The sequence below is a fragment of the Macrobrachium rosenbergii genome, chromosome 17 (genome assembly GCF_040412425.1).
Source record: "Macrobrachium rosenbergii isolate ZJJX-2024 chromosome 17, ASM4041242v1, whole genome shotgun sequence".
In the NCBI taxonomy this organism is placed as follows: domain Eukaryota; kingdom Metazoa; phylum Arthropoda; class Malacostraca; order Decapoda; family Palaemonidae; genus Macrobrachium; species Macrobrachium rosenbergii.
The window spans coordinates 27303265-27315764 of record NC_089757.1 but is presented as its reverse complement, the minus strand read 5'-3'; the positions used below and the strand labels follow the sequence as shown (position 1 = coordinate 27315764).

The 12500-nt window shown below is 35.4% G+C and overlaps 1 protein-coding gene across 1 annotated transcript in view; it reads right to left on the bottom strand.

The window, feature by feature from the left end:
- The window catches only part of LOC136847813 (uncharacterized), a 229114-nt gene extending 220092 nt beyond the window's left edge, over positions 1 to 9022 (bottom strand). Inside the window, 1 exon segment of the mRNA XM_067119740.1 lies at positions 8561 to 9022. The gene's annotated coding sequence lies outside the window, so the exon portion shown is untranslated.
- Between the last annotated feature and the right edge of the window lie 3478 nt (positions 9023 to 12500).

Genomic DNA, 12500 nt, shown 5'->3' with positions numbered 1-12500 from the left:
GAGTACATCATCAGTGAAGCTCTAAGAGAAAACGGCTAATATTGAACAGACACAACTGGAGTACATTATCAGTGAAATTAAGAGAAAACGGCTAATATTGAACAGACACAACTGGAGTACATTATCCGTGAAGCTCTAAGAGAAAACGGCTAATACTGGACAGACCCCACCTAAGCTGTGTGCAGTTGGAAACATGATTGCAAGGAGATTTGCCTTTTTTCACCAAAAATCAAAATGCTGCTGCTAGTATAATGCCAGTGGGTGCTCCCTGCATACAAATTATGCCCAAGAGACAAGAAGATGCTTACTGATTGCATGTTAACATTCTTGAGGGTCTAACGTACACACCTAGCTCTCATGTTTATAGCAAACTGCCTAAAAAATTTTAAAACTCATTATCATTCAGTAAAGTGAGCTAAACCCATCGGTACCCTTCAATGTGTGCCACATGTAGCATTGATTTAGTATTATTGCGGTCAGTATGAGTCATCCTTTATTTTCATATTCGTATTTTGCACTGGGCATATTGTATCTGTTCTGTATTTGTATTTCACTGTAAGGAGAAATAAAGATTATTATTATTATTAGTGAATTAAATTCCCATGTATGTATATATATATATATATATATATATATATATATATATATATATATATATATATATATATATATATATATATATATATACAGTATATATATATACATTTATATAAATTTGTATATATAAATTTATAAATAATATAACAGATAAAACAGAGGAGAGAAATTTAGGTCGTCTCCTGAATTATTTATGTCCCACAGAAAAAAGGACTAATAATACAAATAGAGAAAGTGAAACACTGCGACAACTCTGCTGAAGCAGCCATAATTTTCAAAGACACCTTTTTAAAAAAATAAAAGTCTCCCTCCCAAATACTGTTATATTATTAATATTGTTAATAGCAGTGGTAGTAGTAGTAGTAGTAGTAGTAGTAGTAGTAGTAGTAGTAGTAGTAGTAGTAATTGTATTAATGTGTTGACTGTAGTTGCTCAATTTCTTTTATGAATTTTATAGTCCATGTACATTATATATATATATATATATATATATATATATATATATACATGTGTGTGTTCTATGTAAAAAGATAAGTCAGTTGCCCCTTCTAGGGTCATCCCTAGTTTTTTCCTTCTTTCTTATTACTAAATTTAGTTCTACCAACTCCTAAGCCAGACTTGGCTAGTGCGTTGCTTGCTCCAGAAGCCTTTGCACAAAAAATCAAAGTTATATAATTTTCTTATTTTTTATCAGACCTGGGGTAAATAAAGGTATCTGGGTACTCGTCTCCTAAGTCCTTTCATTGAGAATTTGACTGATATTCTCATAAGAATCTTTGCAACAAGTGACAGAAGCAATAATAAAGCTAGAAAAAGTAAAAAAAAAAAAGGAACGATAATGGACGGTAGCGTCTCGCGGACCTCATCTATCACAGCTCATAACCACTCAGTCATGCAATCAATCCCTCTCCCTCTCCCCCCCCCCTCCCTTCCTGGCAAGGTCAGCACCCACTGTTACTATAAGCTGCGCCCCTTCCCTTCCCCCTCCCATTTCCATAACATCTCCTCCCACCTCCCCTTCCTTTCCCGGTCTACATTACCCACTTTGGACCTTTTGAATAATGACGTCCTACAAGAGCATGTCTATCGGTCCTCCATCTCGCCCTGCCTGATGCCAGACGCCATGGTGGTCAGAGTGATCGACTCTTTACCAACCTTCCCTCTCCCCTTTATTCCCTTTCCTCCTTCCTCCACGCTCTCTGTAACCTCCATAGGCCTTCTCTCTCTCCTTTCTTCTTTCTCTCTTCTTTCTTCTCTCTCTCTCTCTCTCAGGCGAAATAGGCGCGCCCTCCTCGCCTTTAGGCCTAACACTTCATAAGGAAGTGATATTGGGGGCATGTAGAGGGTGTGAGGTGTTCCACTTGAGGATGTTAAGTCAAAACGGCCATCGGTTTACGTGAGAGAGAGAGAGAGAGAGAGAGAGAGAGAGAGAGAGGGTTGGGGCGGGGAGACAGCAGTAGCCCCGGGCGAGTGACAGACATCTGGACTGTAATCCAGATGGACTTTTCACGTAGAGCTTTAAGGCTCCTTCACTGATGAGCTTTTGATTGTTCCTGCTAAAAGACAGAAGCAAAGAAAGACAAACTAAAATGAACTAACAAACGACATACTAACAGAACTTAAGAACGAGCATTTATAAAGCACTTAATTCTGCCAGTGTGAGGGCGTATTTTTTTCTTGGTATGTCGTCATGTTGCTAGTTCAGATGTTCAGATCTGTTTGAAATCTTAGAGGCTGCCAGATTTTCAGAGGAAAAAAAAAAAAAGAGTTGATTTTCCTCCATCAAAATACTGGCATTTGTTTCATAGGTATGTGAAAATATCCAAGATATTGATCCTGAATTTGCATCCGGATCAAAATTCTTTATTTCAGCTTAGGGCCATATACCGAGACAGTCAAGGTAGAAACTAGCATAAGGTACAAAATTTAGATGCACAAGATAAAAGGCTATAATAATCAGCGGCCGCACCAAAACAAGTAATAATAATAATAATAATAATAATAATAATAATAATAATAATAATAATAATAATAATAATTAAAAGCCACAGTAGTGCTAAAAAGATTTTTGTACAGAGTTAAAAACGATAAGGAGAGACTTTCAGATACTACTCCGTATCCCTCATCAGTCCTACTACTCTCCTTATCGCTTTTAACTCTGTACATAAATATTTTTAACACTACTGTGGTTTTTAATTCTCGATTATTATAGCTTCGTTACAGGGTCGCCTTGTTTCAATAATAATAATAATAATAATAATACCAAGATGCCCAAGGTTCTCTCTCTCATCCCCGATCGTAGTTCCTCGTTGGGCGAGCGGGTTCCGTTCTCAGCTACCAGTCTGTTGGCCGCGAGTTCGAATCTCCGACCGGCAAATGAAGAATAAGAGGAATTTATTTCTGGTGATAGAAATATCATTTCTCGCTATAATGTGGCTGATTCCACAATACAGGTCCCGGCTAGGTAACCAAATTGGTTTCTAGCAACGTAAAATAAGTCTAATCCTTCTGGCTAGCCCTTAGAGCTGTTAATCAGCTCAGTGGTCTGCTAAACTAAGGTATACTTAACTTTTTTTTTTTCATCCCTGATCTCACCCTTTCACTCAATTTCTTTAACATTCATCTATACCATTTTAAAATATCTTGAGATAGACAGACAGGTAAACAAACAGAGATGGGTCATTATGTAGTCACTGTTGAACTTCCATAGCAAAATTATATAAAAACAAGTAAAAAATGCGCCGAAGTTTCTTCGGCGCAGTCGAATTTTCTGTGCAGCATATAATGCTGTATGAGCCGCGGCTCACGAAACTCTAACCACGGCCCGGTGCTGGCATATCCTATATCGTTGCCAGAAGCACGATTATAGCTAACTTTAACCTTAAATAAAATAAAAACTACTGAAGCTAGAGGGCTGCAATTTAGTATGTTTGATGATTGGAAGGTGGATGATCAACATACCAATTTGCAGCCCTCTAGCCTCAGTAGTTTTTAAGGTCTGAGGCCGGACAGAAAAAAAATGCGGACAGAAAAAAGTGCGGACGTACAGACAAAGCCGGCTCAATAGTTTTCTTTTGCAGGAAACTAAAAAGGAATTTAACCAAAACAAATATAATCAGCATCAAGAAAAATTCAACAGACAAAACCAAAATCCCACTTCACTGGCCGAGGAAATTATTAGGAAGAAGCCAATAACAAATAATTTTTCGGAGGAGGTAATCATTTGAAGCCAATATAAAGGAGGTGACATTAGAGAAGAAGAAATTCTGACAGAAATCTTTTGAGAAAGATAAAAAATAACAAAAAATAAAAAAATGTGTTTTAACGACCTAACGTGTCTAATTTTAAAGGTAAAATGTGCGTTATTGTTATTATTATTATTATTATTATTATTATTATTATTATTATTATTATTATTATTATTATTATTATTATTATTAATTTAAGTATCACTGATGATAAAAGTAAAAAAATGAAAATTGTGTTTTAACGCCCTACCAAGTCTAAATTTAAGGGTAAAATGTGCAATGTGCGTTATTATTATTATTATTATTATTATTATTATTATTATTATTATTATTATTATTATTATTGATTTAAATATCACTGATGATAAAGATAAAAAAAATGAAAATTGTGTTTTAACTCCCTACCAAGGCTAAATTTAAAGGTAAAATGTGCGTTATTATTATTATTATTATTATTATTATTATTATTATTATTATTATTATTATTATTATTATTATTATTAATTTAAATATCACTGATGATGAAGATTAAAAAAAATTAAAATTGTGTTTTAACGCCCCACCAAGTCTAAATTTAAAGGTAAAATGTGCGTTATTATTATTATTATTATTATTATTATTATTATTATTATTATTATTATTATTATTATTATTATTATTAAATGTCACTGACATAATCAAATGACATCATGAACGCACCACAGGACTCTCTGCCTCGACCCACACGAGCACATTGAGGCTTATGGAAAATGGGTAGGGGTTTGCTAAAATGTAATCACCCATCAGAAGAATACGCTTCAAACTAAGTCTTGAATATAATAACACGTGATTTCTGAGGCAGAGCTGAAACAACGAAAGGTAATGTTCCCGCGGGAGGGGAGATGAAAGCAAATGTATCCAAGAAACTGATTAACACCAAATTGGAAGGAATTGGTTCTGGAAGTTTGAGCAACTTTCACATAGAATTCCACGGCGGCCTGCAGATAATTCTAATTGTGGCAGAAGCGGTCACGTAAACAAACAAAGGAGAAATGCTAAAGAAACAAAGGAGAAATGCTAAACAAACAGAGGAGAAAGGCTAAAGGAACAAAGGAGAAATGCTACACAAACAGAGGTGAAATGCTAAACAAACAAAGGAGAAGTGGCAAAAAAAGGAGAAATGCTAAACAAACAAACGAGAAATGCCACACAAAAAAGAGAAATGCTAAAGAAACAAAGGAGAAATGCCACAAAAAAGGAGAAATGCTAAACAAACAAAGGAGAAATGCTAAAGAAACAAAGGAGAAATGCTAAACAAACAGAAGTGAAATGCTGAACAAACAAAGAAGTGCCAAAAAAAGGAGAAATGCTAAACAAACAAACGAGAAATGCCAAAAAAAAAGGAGAAATTCTAAACAAACAAAGGAGAAATACTAAACGAAGAACGTTATATAGCCCTTCCAGCAAACAAAATGAAATATGGAGAGATATCAATAAAAAATATATATATATATTCTTAAGTGATTAACATTAAAAGTTGCTTCTGACTACCTGATCTGATGACGTCATTGTAAGTCCAATGTTCGTTTGTGAAGTGTCTAATAGCCACCAAAAAACAGGAGAAAAATACTATGTGTTATGAAGCAAATAATACAAGCAGTTTCAAACTATTGGTTCTCCCGATGACAGGTGTAAAATTCAAGTGCGTATATGCAAAAGTGTACTGCACCACTGCTCATAACTTTAGAGAATGAAAATATTAATTTTTAGGTATGGAATAGATATTTATATATGATTTTAAGTCGCACCGCGAGTAAGTTAATGTATTGGTAGTATTTATTACTAAGGTTAATGAATTGGTAATATTCCTCATGAATTAGTAATAGTCCTGACTAAAGTTAATGATCGTCATGACAAAGGTTAATGTATAAATGATTTTTATTACTAAAATATTGTTACGTTTTACTTATGATATCCGAGCTGAATGGAAAACAGTAAAACTCTTATGTATTTTATTTAAGTAAAAGGGCAATAAACTGAATAACAGTCTTATGCGGCCAGTAAATCCCAGTTTGTAAATTTTTATGATGAAACGTTGTAAATAACTGGTGCATATCTAGGAAGTTTTTACTCGCGTATTGAAATCAAAAGGCAGTCGGCCTTTCGTAATAACTGTAGAGTTTGTTATAACAACCGTAAAAAAAAAACCGGACATGGAAACTAATGGCATTTTAATATGCTCTGCTAGACTCTAAAGCTATGAATATGAAATTTGACTTCGATTTATATATATAGTATATATATATATATATATATATATATATATATATATATGTGTGTGTGTGTGTGTGTGGAAATATGAATTATATATATATATATATATATATATATATATATATATATATATATATATATATATATATATATATATATATATATTATATATATATATATATATTTATATATATATATATATATATATATATATATATATATATATATATATATTATATATATATATATACATACATGTATATATATATATTATTTATATACATATGTATATATGTATGTGTGTTTGTTTACTTGTGTGTCTCTTGGAACTTATTTCCATATGAGCCATTTTTATACAAAACAGATCATCGGGTACTCACGCTAATAGATCGCGGATAAAACCATTTACGCATATAATTTGTATCAGGCTAATTAAATTTCAACCATTTTTACCGCTTTAATTAGTCCAAAACATGTTGAATTCCACGGAACTGTTACTCTTATCAAATAAAAAAAATAACGTTAGATTTCACCTTAATACAATTTTTCGAAAGTAATTAGTAGCTGAGTATTTTTGATATTTTTTCATCGGAAAATTTCTTAATGCGGCTGCATTCATCAACAGAAAAGTGTAATTAGGTAAATAATACTGTAATTACTAATGACAATGTCTGGGTAGTAAGTGGTTTTTTTTATGTGTAATTGGATGCAAGCATGTTTCTGTAATTACGTGTGTTTGTTTCTCTCTCTCTCTCTCTCTCTCTCTCTCTCTCTCAGAATAGCCAATGTAAATATTGGAAATAAAGCTTATTATATTATTATTTCTCTCTCTCTCTCTCTCTCTTTCTCTCTCTCTCTCTCTCTCTCGATTGACCTCGACTAGCATTCTGGGATGAGAGATTTGCTATCGAACGTGTGCTTGAAAAGTCATTTCCTCTTGTGTATGTATTCATATTTACATGCTTGTTAATTCTTGAGCATGATTTTTTTCCTTTGCGTGTGTGTGTGTGTGTGTGTGTGTGTGTGTGTGTGTGTGTGTGTGTGTAGATGTGTTTTGACATAAATGTATGTTGATGTGAACGAGCAGTAAGGCTTCGGTGATGTTTAGTGTTAAACATGTTATTTGATCTTACATGTGAAATGCTTTATTATTATTATTATTATTATTATTATTATTATTATTATTATTATTATTATTATTATTATTATTATTATTATTATTATTTACCATCAAGATTTGCCTTGAAAATCAATTTATCATGAAAATTAAATAAGATATCGTCTTGATTGCAAGTTTATGATAAAAGAATTAATCGAGAGAACGGACTAATAGCTAATTGACGAAGAGAGAGAGAGAGAGAGAGAGAGAGAGAGAGAGAGAGAGAGAGAGAGAGAGAGAGAGAGACTCGTTCTTGCTCCGGTAACTATATAACGGCTCCAGAGACCACATTCTATGTGTGAATGTGATATGAGAAGTGGCATTAGCGGCGAGCGCAAATGGGACTGAGCGGGAGGACTATGCGTCTCGGGTGATTGAGATGGGATGGGATGGGATGGGATGGGTCCGTTCGTAGGATGGGATAGGAGTCCCATCCCATCATCTTCAGTCCCTGTGTCCTCTTTCCCTCCCCCTTTCACCTGTGTCTCGGATGGACACAATGTATTCTTTGGCTGACAAGAGCAATTTAAAAACCTGTTTGTGTGTTTTTTTGTTGTATGTTTGTGTGTTTGTTCGTCTTAGTTTATCAGTGTGTTGTATAATCACCGTTCGTCTTAGCAGAGTACGTAAGATACTGGTTGCAGAGTTCGTTAGCATTTGTTTGTGTGTGTGTGTGTGTGTGTGTGTGTGTGTGTGTGTGTGTGTGTGTGTGTGTGTGTGTGTGTAGGCGTTTCAGGCTGGTAGGCAGTCTCGATAATTCAAGAATAATTAATTTTTTTTTACTGCGCTTTAGCAAAATTCTCTCTCTCTCTCTCAAGTGACAGTTCTTTGACAGGTCTGATTTGGTTTGATTTGACTCATCTCTTGTTACCAGAACGTAATATTATATAAGTCATATGTTCTTAATTCCCATACCGTTTAATTTTTTCTACTACTGCCTCAGTTAATAATACTATTAATCCGACAACTGTTGTTGCTCTTGCTGCTACTGTTACTATTTTTACTACTACAACTACTACTATCATTCCCCCACCACCGGTGCATTCATCATCGCCGACACTGTCAGCTATTTCACCATCGGTTGCGATGGCAAACCCAGTCATTACTTTTCATTAACCCTAAACGTCAGCCTGTGTGCGAAATGACTATGATGATGATAATGATGATGATGATGATGATGCTGTGGGTAACTGTGACGAGATTGAAAGATTCGAGCGATGAGTCATGCGGCAAAGTCACTGAAGCTGAACGCCGAAGGGAAATTGGTCGTCTGAAACAAAAAGGTTTTCGAGAAAATACTTACGCCAGTCCTCAGTCGTGACGTCACCCTTTAATGACAGACGACTCCGTGTAGTGGATGTTTAAAACGTCCTGTCATTGACTCATTTTCGCTCATGTTCTCTTTTCGCTTTCCCTCTCTCTTTTTTTTTCTCCCTCTCTCTCCCTTTCTCCCTCGCTCCCGCGAGATAAAGATGCGAGACAGGTATCTCTGGTCTCGTAAGTGCAATGGAATGTTCAGAATTTCATCCTGAGAAGTTTTACACAAATGTGGTTTTGATCGGCGAAACCTACGTCAAAAATGGATGATATCCGAATTTATTTGGTCCTCACCGGCTCGTTTGTGTGGGAAAGAAGCACATGGGAGGTGGTGTGACCCGTGGACGACGTAATACAGCCTCAAAAACGATAATTATCCAAGTTTCACTCACGACCGGAGAGAGCTCGGTCGACGCACTCCTCACTTCGACATGGTCAGCCAAGCACTGAAACTTGGCGCGCCGAGGTGGACTTCCTATATACGTGACGTCCATCTTTGAGATGCCACGGTGGCATTAAAGGGATTAGTTTTTCATTTTCCTGAAAAGTGAGTAATGCACGCTGTCAAGTGGCACAGTTCCCAAGATCAAGAGAAGAAGTGCGACGGTCTTTTGCCTGAGCCAAACGGAGGTAATAGTTGTTCGTTCGACATACCCGGGTCGGTGGAGGTAGGAACGCCTACAGTTGTCTGAGTGTGTTTGAAAGAGTGTCCTTTCGAAAAAAAACAGACCATAATCAGTTATATTATCATATGAAGCTCACTAATGACATCTATACCCTTTTTTAGATTAAAAGGAAGAAAGATTACCCACGAAAACATTGCGTTTTCTTGAACTGCGTCTTGGAAAAGTCGAAGGATCCCGCAAGCACTCAGTCGGCCCGACCAATCAGGTCGCTACTAGGTCACCAGCGGACGGGCCAATAGAAAACGAGAAGACGACTTGCGTCACAGAAACGCGAAGGCTTTGTATTTCCCTTCGTGGCGGAAGTGAACACTATCTCTCTTCTTTTTTTTAATCTCTCTATTTTCTAGGAATTACGAAGGGACAGAACTATTTAGGACAAGGTAAAAGGAAATGAATCGTCGTGAGGCAGCATTTTGGGAAGTGTCGGTAGCGGCGGGACATAAAACGCCCCGGAGACGGATTTGACAGGACCGCTGTGGTGGTTCTCGGAAACTGCGTTGGGTAATCTCGTCTTTATTATTGCTTGCGTCATGTGGGCTAGGCGCTGAATATGCTCAGTGTATGTGAGGTTCTTGCTACACTTGAGTCCCATGAGACTGAAATACAGAAAACTTTTAAACAAAATTCAATTAAATAATTTTAGCTATGATTGTGTTCATGTTACGGATTATAGAATATTCTCATGTGAAAATCATTGTCGTGACTTAGGGATGAATAAATCATCCTGCCTCTGAATTGAAGAAACTAATCTTCCAAGTGGTCTTCACTCCGGCGACAGAAAACCCCGGTTACCCCGGTTGGCTCTAGAGGGCGTATGCAAGCGCATATATTCTTACACATACACAGATGCGTGCGCGCACACATAAACACACATGCATAGTATATATGTATAATATATATACATATAGGTATGTATATATGTATATGTGTGTGTATGTACGCGTGTGTGGGACTTTCTGTCTGTTTTCTGGTGTTTTTCTCTGTAAGCTCTAAATGCCTTAATTTAATTAAGTATTAGAATACTGAAGTAATGGTAAATTAATACAACGCCAAGTACAAAATCCGTAACAGAACAAGGTGAAGCATTCTGACTTTACTACTGCCTGCTCAAATTGCTTTTCATCATTTGGTTTTATTTACGAGTACCTCTCTCTCTCTCTCTCTCTCTCTCTCTCTCTCTCTCTCTCTCTCTCTCAGTGTAATTAGATGCTGCCAATTAATCCACATGTCTGAGAGATACCAGTTACCCCATGCATATGGACAGCGTTTGATGTGATGATAACAATATTAATCATACATGAGATTATATATATATATATATATATATATATATATATATATATATATATATATATATATATATATATATATATATATATATATATATATGACTTTTATCACATCACCGTGATTCATATGTTAATAGTAAAAAAATGTTGTTAACTTGTTTACTGAAATAATATATTTTATATATGAAGGGGGTTGATTATTGATATGAAACTACCGTCCCGTGGGCTGAACCAGCGAAGGACAAGAACTCAGACTACAGTGACGCATTAACCCACTGTGGTCCTGAGTTCTGTCCTCCGCTGGTTCGAGCCTACGGGACGGTGAACTTATTATCAACTAAAAATTCCTTCGGTAACATATATATGAAAATATATTATTTCCGGGAGTGTAGAGCGAATTGGATATTAAAGGACGTTTGTAGCATTGATTATATATATATATATATATATATATATATATATATATATATATATATATATATATATATATATATATATATATGTATGTATGTATCAGAAGTAGCCTGTTTAAAGCTGTAATCCTTCTTGGCTACTCAGACCACTGTGTGATCTTTTTTAATGCCAAGTTAATAATGTGATATGTAACACACATCAGTGAAATGCAGACAGAAGAGATAATGGTAAGCACGTTTCGTTTTAATTAACTTACCAATCTTTATTTATTTTTAGTTCTCTGTAAAAGAAAAATATTGTGAAGGCTTTGTCTGTCCGCCCTCAGATCTTGAAAACTACTGAGGCTAGAGGGCTGCAAATTGGTATGTTGATCATCCACCCTCCAATCATCAACCATACCAAATTGCATCCCTGTAGCCTCAGTAGTTTTTATTTTATTTAAAGTTAAAGTTAGCCATAATCGTGCTTCTGGCAACGCTATACGACAGGCCACCACCAGGCCGTGGTTGAAAGCTGTATGGGTCATGGATTATACAGCATTGTACACTGTACAGAAAAACCTCGATTATTTACATACATACTTTAGTACATTGTACGTCACCTAATACTTAAATTGGCCCAGTACTGGAAAAACCATCCCAAAATATAGTGATGTCAGTTGGTTCCACAACATATGCGTGATGGAACCTTGCACTGGAAGAAATTAATTTCTAAAATGCAAGGTCATTAGCATAGGACAATGCCAAAGATAGAGAGATTTTCAGAGAGACTGAGTTTGATTCTGGGTTTTGAAGTATTTGTGTGATCTCATAATCCGAAGATAATTAATATTTTGATGTAAAAATTTCATGTCCACTTTTCCAGAGGAATCTCTTTTGCAGCCGAAATTTTTATTAATTAAGAACAAAGTTTGTTATTTTCGAGTGCATTTGTTTTCTTCAGGACCTAAAGTAAAGAGGAAGTTATTCTGCTTTATTTCATGAATCTTTATGATAATGAGCAGTGTAAATACACCAAAAAATCTGATTTGATCTTCATTAAGGAAAAATCTCTGCTAGAAATAAGGAACTGAAATCTTTCCGTGATTTTGACGGAAAGTTTTCAGTTCTTTTTTTTTCAGAGGATTCGCCTTTGTAGCAGAGTAATTATTAATGAACATGAAATAAAATGTTAAATGTATTTGCAATGTCAATAATCATAAAGATTCCTTGATGAAGGCAGAATACACCTTCATTTTTTATTTTGAAAACCGTCTGTTGTTTGAAATTGGACAGAAATTTCAGAAAAAAAATTCTCTCTCCGTCGTTATGCAACAGATCATCAATTACGTCTCAGTTATCTGTTAATAACGCATAACTGAGATTATAGTGTACAAGTTCATCTGTCACTCGACCAATGAAAGCTTAAAACTACCGGAAAAGGATCCCGATTGGTTGCTGGTGTGACGTCACTTCATTCGCTGCATCCTATTGGCCATTAAATTCATGACTTCATCTCCACGGGAGAATGACTCTCCTCTTTGGAAATGACCACTGCG